General features: G+C 39.5%; 1 non-coding gene across 1 annotated transcript; it reads right to left on the reverse strand.

Annotated features, from left to right (window-relative positions):
• Positions 1-12,373: 12,373 nt before the first annotated feature.
• On the reverse strand, positions 12,374-12,480 carry LOC133233081 (U6 spliceosomal RNA). The gene has a single exon (XR_009731564.1). It is a non-coding gene; the product is annotated as a U6 spliceosomal RNA (small nuclear RNA).
• Positions 12,481-17,163: the final 4,683 nt, after the last annotated feature.

Below are 17,163 nucleotides of genomic sequence, written 5' to 3' on the forward strand. Positions count from 1 at the left end.
GTGGGGTCACACAGAGTCGGACACGAATGAAGTGACTTAGCAATATATATATATATATATATATATATATATATATATATATATATATTTCTAAAACTCAGCATTGTGCCTGGTATACACATGTTACAAAGAAGGACCTCAGCAATTATAAGTTGAAAATAATCAAAGATTATCCTCCCTTCCATAGGGAAAGTCTATATATCAACAAACATTTTTAAGTATCCTTTATTTGCTAAGCATTGTAATATGAAATTAAAAGATGCTTACTCCTTGGAAGAAAAGTTATGACCAGCCTAGATAGCATATTGAAAAGCAGAGACATTACTTTGCCAACAAAGGTCCATCTAGTCAAGGCTATGGTTTTTCCAGTGGTCATGTATGGATGTGAGAGTTGGACTGTGAAGAAAGCTAAGCGCCGAAGAATTGATGCTTTTGAACTGTGGTGTTGGAGAAGACTCTTGAGAGTCCCTTGGACTGCAAGGAGACCCAACCAGTCCATTCTGAACGAGATCAGCCCTGGGTGTTCTTTGGAAGGAATGATGCTAAAGCTGAAACTGCAGTACTTTGGCCACCTCATGCGAAGAGTTGACTCCTTGGAAAAGACTCTGATGCTGGGAGGGATAGAGGGCAGGAGGAGAAGGGGATGACAGAGGATGAGATGGCTGGATGGCATCACTGACTCGATGGACGTGAGTCTCAGTGAACTCTGGAAGTTGATTATGGACAGGGAGGCCTGGCATGCTGTGATTCATGGGGTCACAAAGAGTCCGACACGACTGAGTGACTGAACCGAACTGAACTGATAATGTGATGTCTGCCTCTTTTTTCTTCCTGTATATATGACAACAATAGAGATGATTGAAGAGAATCTATTTGTTCAGGAGATTTAAAATTGGTAAATACAGGTAAGAAAACAAAGAAACCAATGGATTCCATATGTAACATTCATATATTTTTATATGTATCTACATTTATAATATAAACCCACGTGTAATAAATGTTAACTGGAGATAAAATCAATATGTTGTTCAAGCTCAGAGAAAGGAAGAAGTAATTTTCCTTGAGGGTAACAGGGAAGCCTGGAGTGGATTTGTGTTTGTTCTTTTAAAATATGTTGCATTTCCACAGGTGAGGAAGAACTGGAAAAAAGCATTCCAAGCTGAGGGATGATATAACTGAGACTGAGAGTTTGAGATATGAGTTTGCAAATCTCTGCTAAAAGTCCATCAAGGGAGGCTTTGCCTGCTTTGCCAAAGGATTTGAATCTTCAACCTGAAAACAACTGGTTATCAATGGAAATTTGTGTCCTGGGACATATGCTCCATTTAAGATTTTGGTTCACTGATTCTAGTGACAGGATGGGAGTGTGTTGGAAATCTCTGGTTAGGATATGACTCCCCATCTCTTCCTCCTCACCTTGGCCCATGACCATAGCCTCAGATATCTTATGAAGATCAGCTCAGGAAATGTCCTTGGGTTCTGCATCCCAGTCTGCATTTCAGTTACAGTATAGAGGTTTTGTCCTCTCGCATTGCATCTGGAGTCTATTTCTTTACCAATCAATTTGGAGTGCTGCCCTTTGGATGATCTGCTTAGTTTTCCATTTCATTGTCTCCCCTAGAAAGTATCTCAGGTCATTATCCATACCCTCACCATTCTAGCCTAAATTTCATACACCCTCTCCTCAGTGTGGACTCAAATTTCATTTATTTGATAGAAAAGGCAGGGTAGTTTTTGCTCTTGGCCCAGGACCTTTCACTTTTCTGGAGACTGGAGGCAAAGGACATATTGGATAGCTATTACTATAGTCTGGCCTAAACTAATGAAGGCAGAGCTAGGGCTTGTCACAGGGCTTCTGTGCTGGAGAAGGGAGCACTGTGTGGAAGAGACACTATGACAGTGGAAGTGACAGGTTGCAGTTTGCATGTGACTTTTAATTATGGACCCAGTTTAAGTTTTCAAACTTTTGGTTTCCTGACTCATAGCTTCTTTTCATTTGTTCGTAGTATTCTGAAGTCTTGGAAATATTACAATTTGAGTAATCAGGAGTGGTGACTTGGGGTGGGCTTTGGAAGATTGTAACCAAGTTATTATTTAAAATACTACTGCTTCTTTTATTTAAAAGAGTTCAGTTCAGTCGCTCAGTCATGTCCAACTCTGCAACCCCATGAATGGCAGCATGCCAGGAGATATGTTATTCAAATTCTAGACTTGTTGATTGGGAAGGATAAGGCTGCTGGGGAACATTCTGAACATTCAGAATCGTGGGGGTTAGAATATGATTCTGAAAAGAAAAGCCTTGCTAGCTAACACTGGCCTCTAGGCTCCCATGAACCCACCTTACAGGAGAGCACACTTCTTAGCAAGTCCTTCAGACAAGAATGTGGTTCCCAACTTTGCAGCATGTTGGAATCATCTGGAGAACTTTATAAAACTCTGACACCTTCAGATATTCCGATACTGATATCACTGGAATACAGGTTGGCCATTGAAATTTTTAAAACATACCAGGAGAATCTAATGAATAGCAAAGTTTGAGAGGAGCTAGTGGGTGGATATTTGATTTACAGTGCTTTTCACGCTTAAGCGTGCATCAGAGTTACCTGCAGAGTTTGCTCAAATACAAATGACTAGGCCCCACTTTCTGAGTGTCAGAGTTCTGGAGTGCTGTCTAAGAATTTGTATTTCTATCCAGTTTTCCAGTAATGCTGATGATCGTGTTATCAGTTGCTTAAGTTCTGCTTATGAAGTCATGCTGTTTAAGAGCTATGTGACCCTGAGAATGTCCCCAATCTTTATGAATTAGTTTCTGCATTTCAGTTCAGTTGAGTCACTCAGTCATGTCTGACTCTTTGTGACCCCATGGACTGTAGCACGCCAGGCTTCCCTGTCCATCACCAACTCCTAGAGCTTGCTAAAACTCATGTCCATTGATTTGGTGATGCCATCCAATGATCTCATCTTCTGTCATCCCCTTCACCTTCTACCCTCAATCTCTCCCTGCATCAGGATCTGTTCCAGTGAGTTAGTTCTTCATATCAGGTGGCCAAAGTATTGAAGCTTCACTTCAGCATTAGTCCTTTCAATGAATATTCAGGACTGATTTCCTTTAGAATTGATTGGTTGGATCTCCTTGCAATTCAAGGGACTCTCAAGAGTCTTCTCAAACACCAAATTCAAAAGCATCAATTCTTAGGTGCTTAGTTTTCTTTATGGTCTAACACTCACATCCATATATGACTACTGGAAAAACTCAGTTTTGACTACACGGACCTTTGTCAGCAATGTCACTGCTTTTTAATATACTGTCTACTCTGGTCATAACTTTTCTTCCAAGGAGCAAGTGTCTTTTAATTTCATGACTGCAGTCACTACCTGCAGCGATTTTGGAGCCCAAGAAAATAGTTTCTCGTTGTTTCTATTGTTTCCCTATCTATTTGCCATGAAATGATGGGACTGGATGCCATGATCTTGGGTTTTTGAATGTTGAGCTTTAAGCCAGCTTTCTCGCTTTCCTCTTTCACTTTCATCAAGAAGCTCTTTAGTTCCTCTTCACTTTACGCCATAAGGGTGGTATCATCTGTATATCTGAGATTATTAATATTTCTCCCTGCAATCTTGATTCCAGCTTGTGTTTCATACAGCCTGGCATTTCACATGATGTACTCTGCGAATAAGTTAAATAAGCAGGGTGACAATATACAGCCTTGATGTACTCCTTTCCCAAATTGGGACCAGCTTGTTTTTCCATGTCCGATTCTAACTGTGGCTTCTTGACCTGAATACAGGTATCTCAGGAGGAGATAAGGTGGTATGGTTTTCACACCTCTTTAAGAATTTTCCAGGGGGCAGTCCTAGGATGGCAGAGGAATAGAACAGGGAGACCACTTTCTCCCCCACAAATTCATGAAAAGAACATTTGAACGCTGAGTAAATTCCACAAAACAACTTCTGAATGCTGGAAGAGGACATCAGGCACCCGGAAAAGCAGCCCATTGTCTTCAAAAGGAGGTAGCAAAAAATATAAAAGATTAAAAGAGAGACAAAATAGGTAGGGACTGAGATCCGTCGTGGGAAGGGAGTCTTAAAAGAGAGAGAAGTTTCCAAACACCAGGAAACACTCTCACTGGCGAGTTTGCAGCGAGCCTTGGAACCTCAGAGGGCAACATAACCTGGAGGAAAAATAAATTAATTAAGCCCACAGATTATGTGCTCAGCGGTAACTCCCACCAGAGAAGCAGTCCCCATCTGCCACTAGCAAGCAGGGGGCTGGGCACGGAGGCGTGGGCTACATTGCTTAGAGTAAGGACACGGCCTGAATGCCCCGAGGGCAATCTGAGAGAACGAACTTGAGATAGCAAACCAGATTGTGGGATAGCTTTACAATCTCAAAAAACAAAAGAATAACCTCTGTTCGTTTCTAAGGCAAACCATTCAATATCACAGTTATTCAAGCCTATGCCCCAACCAGTAATGCTGAAGAAGCTGATGTTGAATGGTTCTATGAAGACTTATAAGATCTTTTAGAACTAACACCCAAAAAACGATGTCCTTTTCATTATAGGGGACCGGAATGCAAAAGTAGGAAGTCAAGAAACACCTGAGGTAACAGGCAAATTTGGCCTTGAAGTACAGAATGAAGCAGGGAAAAGGCTAATAGAGTTTTGCCAAGAGAATGCACTGGTCATAGCAAACACCCTCTTCCAACAGCACAAGAGAAGACTCTACACATGGACATCACCAGGTGGTCAACACCAAAATCAGATTGATTATATTCTTTGCAGCCAAAGATGGAGAAGCTCTATACAGTCAGCAAAAACAAGACCAGGAGCTGACTGTGGCTCAGATCATGAGCTCCTTATTGCTAAACTGAGATTTAAATTGAAGAAAGTAGGGAAAACCACTAGACAATTAATGTATGACCTAAATCAAATATCTTATGATTATACAGTAAAAGTGAGAAATAGATGTAAAGGATTAGATCTGATAGAGTGCCTGATGAACTATGGTGGGAGATTTGTGACATTGCAGAGGAGACAGGGATCAAGACTATCCCCATGGAAAAGAAATGCAAAAGAGCAAAATGGCTGTCTGAGGAGGGCTTACAAATAGCTGTGAAAAGAAGAGAAGGGAAAAGCAAAGGAGAAAAGGAAAAATACAAGCATCTGAATGCAGAGTTCCAAAACATAGCAAGAAGAGATAAGAAAGCCTTCTTCAGTGATCAATGTAAAGAAATAGAGGAAAACAACAGAATGGGAAAGACTAGAGATCTCTTTAAAAAGTTAGAGACACCAACGGAATATTTCATGCAAAGATGGTCTTGATAAAGGGCAGAAATTGTATGGAACAATGGCACCCCACTCCAGTACTTTTGCCTGGAAAATCCCATGGACGGAGGAGCTTGGTAGGCTGCAGTTCATGGGGTCACTAAGAGCCGGACATGACTGAGCAACTTCACTTTCACTTTTCACTTTCATGCATTGAAGAAGGAAATGGCAACCCACTTCAGTGTTCTTACCTCTAGAATCCCAGGGACAGGGGAGCCTGGTGGGCTGCTGTCTATGGGGTCACACAGAGTTGGACACGACTGAAGCAACTTAGCAGTAGCAGCAGCAACAGAAGCAGAAGATATTAAGAAGAGATGGCAAGAATACACAGAAGAACTGTACAAAAAAGAGCTTCGTCATGTCTGACTCCTTGCGACACCATGAACTGTAGCCTATCAGGGTCCTCTGTTCATGCGATTCTCCAGGCAAGAATACTGGAATGGGTTGCCATTTCCTCAGACAACACAGAAATACAAAGGATCATAAGAGACTACTATATGCAATTATATGCCAATAAAATGGACAACTTGGAAGAAATGGACAAATTTTCTTAGAAAAGTACAACTTTCCAAAAATTAACCAGGAAGAAATAGAAAATCTTAACAGACCCATCACAAGCACAAAAATTGAAACTGCAATCAGAAATATCCCAACAAACAAAAGCCCAGGTCCAGACAACTTCACAGCTGAATTCTATCAAAAATTTAGAGAAGAGCTAACACTTATCCTACTCAAACTCTTCCAGAAAATTGCAGAGGAAGGTAAACTTCCAAACTCATTCTATGAGGCCACCATCACCCTAATACCAAAACCTGACAAAGATGCCACAAAAAAAAAAAAAAAAAGAAAAGAAAAAGAAAACTATAGGCCAATATCACTGATGAACATAGGTGCAAAAATCCTTAACAAAATTCTAGCAATCAGAATCCAACAACACATTAAAAAGATCATACATCATGACCAAATGGGCTTTATCCCAGGGATGCAAAGATTCTTCAACTTTGCAAATCAATCAATGTGATACATCACATTAACAAATTGAAAAATAAAAGTGATATGATTATCTCAATAGATGCAGAGAAAGCCTTTGACAAAATTCAACATCCGTTTATGATAAAAACTCTCCAGAAAGCAGGAATAGAAGGAACATACCTCAACATAATAAAAGCTATATATGACAAGTCCACAGCAAACATTTTCCTCAATGGTGAAAAATTGAAAGCATTTCCCCTAAAGTCAGGAACAAGACAAGGGTGCCCACTTTCACCACTACTATTCAACATAGTTTTGGAAGTTTTGGCCACAGCAATCAGAACAGAAAAAGAAATAAAAGGAATCCATATTGGAAAGAAGAAGTAAAACTCTCACTGTTTGCAGATGACATGATCCTCTACATAGGAAACCCTAAAGACTCCACCAGAAAATTACTAGAGCTAATCAATGAATATAGTAAAGTTGCAGGATATAAAACCAACACACAGAAACCCCTTGCATTCCTATACACTTATGAGAAAATAGAAAGAGAAATTAAGGAAATAATTCCATTCACCATTGCAGTGAAAAGAATAAAATACTTAGGAATATATCTACCTAAAGAAACTAAAGACCTATATATAGAAAACTATAAACCACTGGTGAAAGAAATCAAAGAGGACACTAATAGATGGAGAAATATACCATGTTCATGGATCAGCAGAATCAATATAGTGAAAATGAGTTAGCCATTTTATTGGCATCAAATTGCTGATAGTAATCTCTTATGATCCTTTGTATTTCTGTGTTGTCTGTTGTGTTCTCTCCATTTTCACTCCTAATTTTATTGATTTGATTTTTCTCCCTTTGTTTCTTGATGAGTGTGGCTAATGGTTTGTCAATTTTATCCTCTCAAAGTTTCAGCTTTTGGCTTTGTTGATTTTTGCTATGGTCTCTTTTGTTTCTTTTGCATTTATTTCTGCCCAAATTTTTAAGATTTCTTTCCTTCTACTAACACTGGGGTTCTTCATTTCTTCTTTTTTTAGTTGATTTAGATCTAGAGTTAGGTTATTTATTTGACTTTTTTCTTGTTTCTTGAGGTATGCCTGTATTGCTATGAACCTTCCCCTTAGCACTGCTTTACAGTGTCCCACAGGTTTAGGTTTGTTATTTTTCATTTTCATTTGTTTCTATGCATATTTTGATTTTTTTTTATTTCTTCTGTGGTTTATTAGTTATTAAGCAGCGTGTTGTTCGGCCTCCATATGTTGGAATTTTTAACAGTTTTTCTCCTGTAATTGAGATCTAATCTTACTGCATTGTGGCCAGAAAAGATGCTTGGAATGATTTCAATTCTTTTGAATTTACCAAGGCTATATTTACGGCCCAGGATGTGATCTATCCTGGAGAAGGTTTTGTGTGTGCTTGAGAAAAAGGTGAAATTCATTTTTTGGGGGGTGAAATGTCCTATAGATATCAATTAGGTCTAACTGGTCTATTGTATCATTTCAAGTTTGTGTTTCCTTGTTAATTTTCTGTTTAGTTGATCTATCCATAGGTGTGAGTGGGGTATTAAAGTCTCCCACTATTGATGTGTTATTGTTAATTTCCCCTTTCATACTTGTTAGCATTTGTCTTACATATTGTGGTGCTCCTATGTTGGGTGTGTATATATTTATAATTGTTATATCTTCTTCTTGGATTGATCCTTTGATCATTATATAGTGTGCTTCTTTGTCTCTTTTCATAGCCTTTGTTTTAAAGTCTATTTTATCTGATATGAGTATTGCTACTCCTGCTTATTTTTGGTCTCTATTTGTGTGGAATATCTTTTTCCAGCCCTTCACTTTCAGTCTGTATGTGTCCCTTTTTTCTAGGTGGGTCTCTAGTAGACAACATATATAGGGGTCTTGTTTTTTTATCCATTCAGGCAGTCTTTGTCTTTTGGTTGAGGCATTCAACCCATTTACATTTAAGATAATTATTGATAAGTATGATCCCGTTGCCATTTACTTTATTGTTTTGGGTTCAAGTTTAAACACGCTTTCTGTGTTTCCTGTCTAGAGAAGATCCTTTAGCATTTGTTGGAGAGCTGGTTTGGTGATGCTGAATTCTCTCAGCTTTTGCTTGTCTGTAAAGCTTTTGATTTCTCCTTCATATTTGAATGAGATCCTTGCTGGGTACAATAATCTGGGCTGTTGTTTATTTATTTATTTTTTTTCCATCACTTTAAGTATGTCCTGCCATTCCCTCCTGGCATGAAGAGTTTCTATTGAAAGTTGCTGCCTTTAATATTTGTTCTTTGTGTTTGATCTTTGTTATTTTGATTAATATTTGTCTTGGGGTGTTTCACCTTGTGTTTATCCTGTTTGGGACTCTCTGGGTTTCTTGGACTTGGGTGATGATTTCCTTCCCAATTTTAGGGAAGTTTTCAACTATTATCTCCTCAAGTATTTTCTCATGGTCTTTCTTTTTGTCTTCTTCTTCTGGAACTCCTATGATTCGAATGTTAGAGTGTTTAACATTGTCCCAGAGGTCTCCGAGATTGTCCTCATTTCTTTTAATTCGTTTTTCTTTTTTCATCTCTGATTGATTTATTTCTACCATTCTATCCTCTACCTCACTTATCCTATCTTCTGCCTCTGTTATTCTACTGTTGTTTTCCTCCAGAGTGTTTTTGATCTCATTTATTGCATTATTCATTATATATTGACCCTTTTTTTTATTTCTTCTAGGTCCTTGTTAAACCTTTCTTGCATCTTCTCAATCCTTGTCTCCAGGCTATTATCTGTAGCTCTATTTTGTTTTCAAGATTTTGGATCATTTTCACTATTATTATTTGGAATTCTTTATTAGGTAGATTATCTATCTCCTCTCTTTTGTTTGGTTTGGTGGGCATTTATCCTGTTCCTTTACCTGCTGGGTATTCCTCTGCCTCTTCATCTTGGTTATATTGCTGTGTTTGGGGTGTCCTTTCTGTATTCTGGCAGTTTGTGGAGTTCTCTTTATTGTGGAGTTTCCTCACTGTGGGTTGGGTTGAACAGATGGCTTGTCAAGGTTTCCTGGTTAGGGAAGTTTGTGTCGAAGTTCTGGTGGGTGGAATTGGATTTCTTCTCTCTGGAGTGCAATGAAGTGTCCAGTAATGAGTTATGAGATGTCAATGGGTTTGGAGTGACTTTGGGCAGCCTGTATATTGAAGCTCAGGGCTTCCTCTGTTGCTGGAGAATTTATGTGGTATGTCTTGCTTTGGAACTTGTTGCCCCTTGGGTGGTGCTTGGTTTCAGTGTAGGTATGAAGGTGTTTGATGAGCTCCTATCAATTAATGTTCCATGGAGTCAGGAGTTCTCCGGTGTTCTCAAGATTTGGAGTTAAGCCTCCTGCCTCTGGTTTTCAGTCTTATTCTTACAGTAGCCTCAAGACTTCTCCATCTATGCATTGCTGATGATAAAACATATACTTTAACAAAGTAGACTTTGTTGCTAACCAAGACTTCTTGGGATTCTGGATGGTAAACATCTGCCTGAGAAGGTGTGCCAGTTGTACACCCAGAAAATGGAGCAGCAGGGATGGGGGAGGTGATAAGTTGCAGTGACCTATCTACTAGGTCACTAGTAGATAACATCTATAGGTTAAAGATGAATAGTTCTCCACAGTGAGGGACACCCAGAGAGGTTCACAGAGTTACATGAAGAAGAGAAGAGAGAGGAGGGAGATAGAGGTGACCAGGATGAGACAAGAGGGAATCAAAAGGGTAGAGAGCAAGCTAGCCAGTAATCACTTCCTTATGTGCGCTCCACAGTCTGGACCACTCAGATATGTTCACAGAGTTAGTTATACAGAGAAGAGAAGAGGGAGGAAGGAGACAGAGGTGTTCAGGAAGATAAATGGGGGAATCAAAAGGAGAGAGACAGATCCAGCCAGTAATCAGTTCCTTAAGTGTTCTCCATAGTCTGGAACACACAAAGAGATTCACAGAGTTGGGTAGAGAAGAGAAGGGGGAGGGAGAAGATAGAGGCGACCTGGTGGAGAAAAAGGAGAGTCCAAAGAGGGAGAGAGCAGTCAAGCCAGTAATTTCGCTCCAAAGTAAAAATGGGTACTGAAGATTGGGTTCTTAAAGATACAAAATTGATAACAAATACCAAAAAGCAAAGATTAAAAATCTAGAGTAGAGTTTGCAGTCTCAAAAATACAATATTAAAGAAAAAAAGGTCACAAAATTATTATATATATATATATATATATATATGAAGTTTGATTTAAAAAATAGGGTCTCTATCTCTCTTTGTTTTTTTTGCAAAGTAATAGGAGATTATGAAAATGAGAATTAAAGGAGTAATAGAGGACTTAAAAAAATTTTTTTTAGTTAAAGTATGATAATAGTAAAAATATATCTAGGACTTTCTCTGGTGTTGTGGACAGTGTGGGGTCAGTTCATTTTCAGATAGTTCTTTGATCCGGCTTATAATTCTCAAGATCTATAGGCCCCTTCTTATATAGTTGGTGCTAACTATAGGGTTTTAATCTATTGCACCTGTCACTTCCAACGCGGTTCCCTGTTTTAGCTTCTTCTGTTTGCTGGTCTCTTCCGTGTCTAATTTCCACCCTGCCACAAGGGGGCGGTGGTGGATACTTTTTTAGGCTCACTTGATCAGTCGTGCTGTGGGGAGGGAGGGACGCTGCCAACAAATAACACTGGCGTGTGCTCACAGTGTCTTGGCACACTGGCTTTGCCCCCGCTTATGGCGTGTGTGCTTTCCCTGTCTACACTGCTTAGGCTCTAGGTTGCTCTGCAGGGAACTGTCTGAGGCCAGCCCTGGGTTGTATGCACTTCCCATGTCTAAGCTGCTTAGGTTCAGGTATTCGGGTACTCCTCAGAGGTGCAGACTTGGTTGGCCCTGCGTTTTGTGCCCTTCCAGGTCCAAGCAGCTCAGGTGACCAGGTCTTTGGTGAGCATGGTCATTGCGACTTATCACCTCCCCCGTCCCTGCTGCTCCATTTTCTGGGTGTACAACTGGCACACCTTCTCAGGCAGATGTTTACCATCCAGAATCCCAAGAAGTCTTGGATAGCAACAAAGTCTACTTGCAGTTTGGTAGATGATGCCTTTCTGGGGCCGTGATTGCCCCCTTCCGGCTCTGGCTGCATTCGCCTACCTGTCTCTGGAGGGGGATGGGCCAGTCCACAGCCAGCTAGCTCTGCTCAGTCGTTTGTTCTGTGAGTGGGCCTGGAGGTGTCTTAGGTTAGGGCTTTTTGCGGAGTAGCTATCCCACAGTCTGATTTGCTATCTCAAGTTAGTTCCCTCAGATTGTCCTTGGGGAATTCTGGCCCAGTCCTTACTCTAAGCAATGCAGCCCTCACTTCCCTGCCTAGCCCCTGCTTGCTAGTAACGGATGTGGGCATCTGCACTGCTCTCCGCTGGGAGTTACTGTTGGGCATGTAATCTGTGGGGTTTAATTATTTAATTATTTTTCCTCTGGGCTATGTTGTCCTTTGTGGTTCCAAGGCTTGCCATAGACTTGCCAGTGAGAGTGTTTCCTGGTGTTTGGAAACCTCTCTTTTGTAAGACTCCCTTCCCAGGACGGATCTCCATCCCTACATCTTTTGTCTTTCTTTTTATCTTTTATATTTTTCCTACCTCCTTTTGAAAACAATGGGCTACTTTTCTGGATGCCTGATGTCCTCTGCCAGCATTCAGAAGTTGTTTTGTGGAATTTACTCAGCGTTCAAATGTTCTTTTGATGAATTTGTGGGGGATAAAATAGTCTCCCTGTCCTATTCCTCCACCGTCTTCTGTAGTTTTCTTTTTTTGTGGCATCTTTGTCTGGTTGAAATTAGGGTGATGTTGGCCTTATAGAATGAGTTTTGAAGTTTACCTTCCTCTGGAATTTTCTGGAAAACTTTGAGTAGAATAGGTGTTAGCTCTTTGCTAAATTTTTGGTAGAATTTACCTGTGAAGCCATGTGGCCCTGGGTTTATGTTTGTCGGAAGATTTTTTTACTACCATTTCGATTTCTGTGCTTGTGATGGGTCTATTAAGATGTTCTATTTCTTCCTGGTTCAGTTTTTTTTTTTTTTTTTTTATGGAACGCTTGATGAATTTGCGTGTCATCCTTGCGCAGGGGCCATGCTAATCTTCTCTGTATCGTTCCAATTTTAGTATATGTGCTGCCGAAGCGAGCACCCTGGTTCAGTTTTGAACCAGGAAGCTTATACTTTTCTAAGAAATTCTCCATTTTTCCAAGTTGTCAAATTATTGGCATATAACTGCTGTTACAGTTTTCTAAGAAATTTTTTTTTTTCCTTGATGAATCTGGCTAACAGTTTGACTGTTTATCTTCTCAAAGAACCAGTTTTTAGTTTTGTTGATCTTTGCTTTGTTTCCTCCTCTTTTTTTTTTTCATTTATTCTGCTCTGGTGTTAATGATTACTTGCCTTCTACTAACCTTGGAGTTCTTTTGTTCTTCTTTTTCTAGTTGCTGTAGGTGTAAACTTGGGTTGTTTATTTGATGTTTCTCTTGTTTCCTGAGGTAGGCTTGTATTGCTATGAAGCTCATTCTTTGCCCTGCTTTTACTGAATCCCATATGTTTGGGGTTTTTGTGTTTTCATTTCCATTTGTTTCTATCCCTTGAGGCTCAGACAGTATATTTACCATCTGCCTGCAATATGAGAGACCTGGGTTCAATCCCTGAGTTGGGCAGATCCCCTGGAGAAGGGAATGGCAACACACTTCAGTATTCTGGCCTGAAGAATTCCATGGACAGAGGAGCCTGGCAGGCCCCAGTCCTTGAGGGTCACAAAGAGTCAGACATGACTGAGAATCTTTCACTCGCTCACTCACTCACACGTATTTTGATTTCCTTTTTGATTTCTTCCATGTGTTGTTTAGCCTCCATATGCTTGAGTTTTTAATAGCTATTTTCCCCTGTAGTTGAAAAGATGCTTGAATTGATGTTGATTTTTAAAAATTTACCAAGTCTATATCTGTGGCCCAGGATGTGATCTATCCTGGAGAATGTTCCATGAGCACTTGAGAAATAGGTGAAATTTATTGTTTGGGGGGTGAAATGTCCTATAGATATCAATTAGGTCTAACTGGTCCATTGTATCATTTAAAGCTGTGTTTCCTTGCTAATTTTCTGTTTGGTAGATCTGTCCATAGGTGTGAGTGAGATATTAAAGTCCCCCACTATTATTGTGTGTTAGTGTTAATTTTCCTTTTCACACCTGTTAGCATTTGCCTTATGTATTGAGGTGCTCTTATGTTGGATGCATATATATTTATAATTGTTATATCTTCTTCTTGACTTGATCCTATGATCATTATGTAGTGTTCTTCTTTGTCTCTTACCATGGTCTTTATCTCAAAGTCTATTTTATCTGATATGAGTATTGCTACTCCTGCTCTCTTTTGGTCTTCATTTGCATGAAATATGTTTTTCCAGCCCCTCACTTTCAGTCTGTATGTGTCCCTAAGGTTTCAGGTGGGTCTCTTGTAGACAGCATATATAGGGGTCTTATTTTTGTATCCATTTGGCCAGTCTTTGTCTTTTGGTTGGGGCATTTAACCCATTTAAATTTAAGGCAATTATTCATAAGTATGATCCCATTACCATTTACTTTTTCATTTTTTGTTTATTTTATAAACCTTTTCTGTGTTTCCTGTCTAGAGAAAATACTTTAGCATTCGTTGAGGAGCTGGTTTGGTGGTGCTGAATTCTCTCAGCTCTTGCTTGTCTATAAAGCTTTTGATTTCTCCCTCATGTGAATGAGATCCTTGCTGGGTAGAGTAATCTTGGTTGTAGGTTTTTTCTCTTCCATCACTTTATTCATGTCCTGCCATTCCCTTCAGGACTGAAGAGTTTTTATTGAAAGATCAGCTTTTATCTTTATAGGAATCCCATTGTATTTATTTATTGCTTCTCCCTTGCTGCTCTTAATATTTTCTCTTTGTGTTTAATTTTTTTAAGTTTGATTAATATGTGCCTTGGGTTGTTTCACCTTGGATTTATCCTATTCAGGATTCTCTGTGATTCTTGCACTTAGGTGGCTATTTCTTTTCCCATTTTAGGGAAGTTTTTAACTATTACCTCTTACACTATTTTCTCATGCCTTTTCTTTTTGTCTGCTTTTTCTATGACACCTATGATTCAAATGTCAGAGTGTTTAACATTGTCCCAGAGATCTCTGAAGTTGTCCCCATTTCTTTTAATTCTTTTTATGTTTTTCCTCTCTGCTTCATTTATTTCCATCATTCTATCTTCCACCTCATTTATCCTCTCTTCTGCCTCAGTTATTCTACTGTTGGTTCCCTCCAAAGTGCTTTTAATTGGTTATTACATTGTTCATTCTCTTTATTTCTTCTATGTCCTTGTTAAACATTTCTTACATTTTCTCAATCCTTATCTCTAGTCTATTTATCTGTAACTCCATTTGTTTTCAAGATTTTAGATAATTTTTTAAATTTTATTTTATTTTTAAACTTTACATAATTGTATTTGTTTTGCCAAATATCAAAATGAATCCATCACAGGTATACATGTGCTCCCCATCCTGAACCCTCCTCCCTCCTCCCTCCCCATACCATCCCTCTGGGTCGTCCCAGTGCACTAGCCCCAAGCATCCAGTATTGTGCATTGAACCTGGACTGGCATCTCATTTCATACATGATATTTTACATGTTTCAATGCCGTTCTCCCAAATCTTCCCACCCTCTCCCTCTCCCACAGAGTCCATAAGACTGTTCCATACATCAGTGTCTCTTTTGCTGTCTCGTACACCGGGTTATTGTTATCATCTTTCTAAATTCCATATATATGCGTTAGTATACTGTATTGGTGTTTTTCCTTCTGGCTTACTTCACTATGTATAACAGGCTCCAGTTTCATCCACCTCATTAGAACTGATTCAAATGTATTCTTTTTAATGGCTGAGTAATACTCCATTGTGTATATGTACCACAGCTTTCTTATCCATTCATCTGCTGATGGACATCTAGGAGGTACCATTTCACACCAGTCAGAATGGCTGCCATCCAAAAGTCTACAAATAATAAATGTTGGAGATGGTGTGGAGAAAAGGGAACCCTCTTACACTGTTGGTGGGAATGCAAACTAGTACAGCCACTATGGAGATCAGTGTGGAGATTCCTTAAAAAACTGGAAATAGAACTGCCTTATGATCCAGCAATCCCACTGCTGGGCATACACACTGAGGAAACCAGAAGGGAAAGAGACACGTGTACCCCAATGTTCATTGCAGCACTGTTTATAATAGCCAGGACATGGAAGCAACCTAGATAATTTTTACTATCATTATTCTGAATTATTTTCCAGGTAGACTCCCTATTTCCTCCTCTGTTGTTTGGTTTGGAGGGGTTTTCTCATGTTTTTTAACCTGCTGAATATTTCTCTTCCTTTTCATTTTGTTTAGATTGCTGTGTTTGTGGTGTGTTTTCTGCAGGCTGGAAGTTCAGGCTTACTCTTAATTGTGGAGTCTGTTCCCTGTGGATGGAGTTGGACTAGTGAACTTGTCAAGATTTCCTGGTTGGGGGAGCTTTCATCTGTATTCTGGTGGGTGGACCTGTATCTCTTCTCTCTGAAGTGCAGTGAAGTGTCCAGTAGTGAGTTCTGGGGTGTCTATAGGTTTGGCACAGCTTTGGGCAGCCTGTCTTTTAATGTTCAAAGTTGTGTTCCTGTTTTGCTGGAGAATTAGCATGGCGTGTCTTCCACTGGAACTTACTGGCTCTTGAGTGGAGCCTGGTTTCAATGCTGGTATGGAGACTCTTGGGTGAATGCTTGTCTATTAATGTTCCCTTGAGCTAGGATTTCCCTGATCTTCTAAAGTTCTGGAGTTAAGCCTCCTGTCTCTGGCTTTTGGTACTTTCCTTACAGTAGCCTCAAGACTTCTCCATCCATATAGCACAGAATATAAAAACACTAGGTTAATTGTGAAAGAATTCTCCACAGCTAGCAGCACCCAGAGAGATTCACAGAGTTATATTTAGAAGAGAAGAGGGAGGAAAGAGATAGAGGTGACCTGGAAGAGAAAAGGGAAAGTCAAAAGGTCAGAGTAATCAAGCCAGTAACCAAATCCCTAAGTGAAAATGGATACTGAATATTAGATTCTTAAAGGCACAAAATTTATAACAAATACCAAAAAGCAAAGATTAAAAATCTATAATAGATGTTAAAATCTCAAAAATGCAATATAAAAAATACAAAACAAAATCGATCACAAAAATAAAAAAATATGTATATGGAATTGCTTTTAATAGTATTTTTGAAAGGTAGGTTATAAAAATGAAAGTTAATGGAGGAATAAAGAACTCATTAAAATTAAAAAGTAATAATAGTAAAAATATATCTGGAAATTTCTCTAGATCTGTTGTGCCCAGTGTGGGGTCAGTTCAGTGACACATAGTCCCTTATTCGTGTTACTACTTGTTCTCAAGGTCTATGGTTGCCCCTCAAATGCACAATCTCAGCATTAACTGAAGGATTTTAATCTCTTGTACCTGTCACTTCCAGAGCAGTTCCCCCATCTTTGTTTATTTTGGCTTCCTCTGTTTTCAGGTCTCTTCAGTGTCTAATTTCCACCCTGACACAATGGGGCAAATGTGGTCATTTATTTAAGATCACTCGTTCAGTTGTGCTGTGGGGGAGAGACACTACAAACAAATATCACTGGCATGTGTGAGGAATGCTCACCATGCATGGGCCACACTGGGTTTACCACAGACCAAGGTGGCATGTAATTCCCAGGTCCACACTTCTCAGGCTCCAGGGTGCTCTGAAAGTACACAGTGTCATGTGGACGCTGAATTTCATGCACTTTCCAGGTCTGTGCTGCTCAGGTTCTCAGGTG

This window comes from Bos javanicus, chromosome 19 (assembly GCF_032452875.1).
Source record: "Bos javanicus breed banteng chromosome 19, ARS-OSU_banteng_1.0, whole genome shotgun sequence".
In the NCBI taxonomy this organism is placed as follows: domain Eukaryota; kingdom Metazoa; phylum Chordata; class Mammalia; order Artiodactyla; family Bovidae; genus Bos; species Bos javanicus.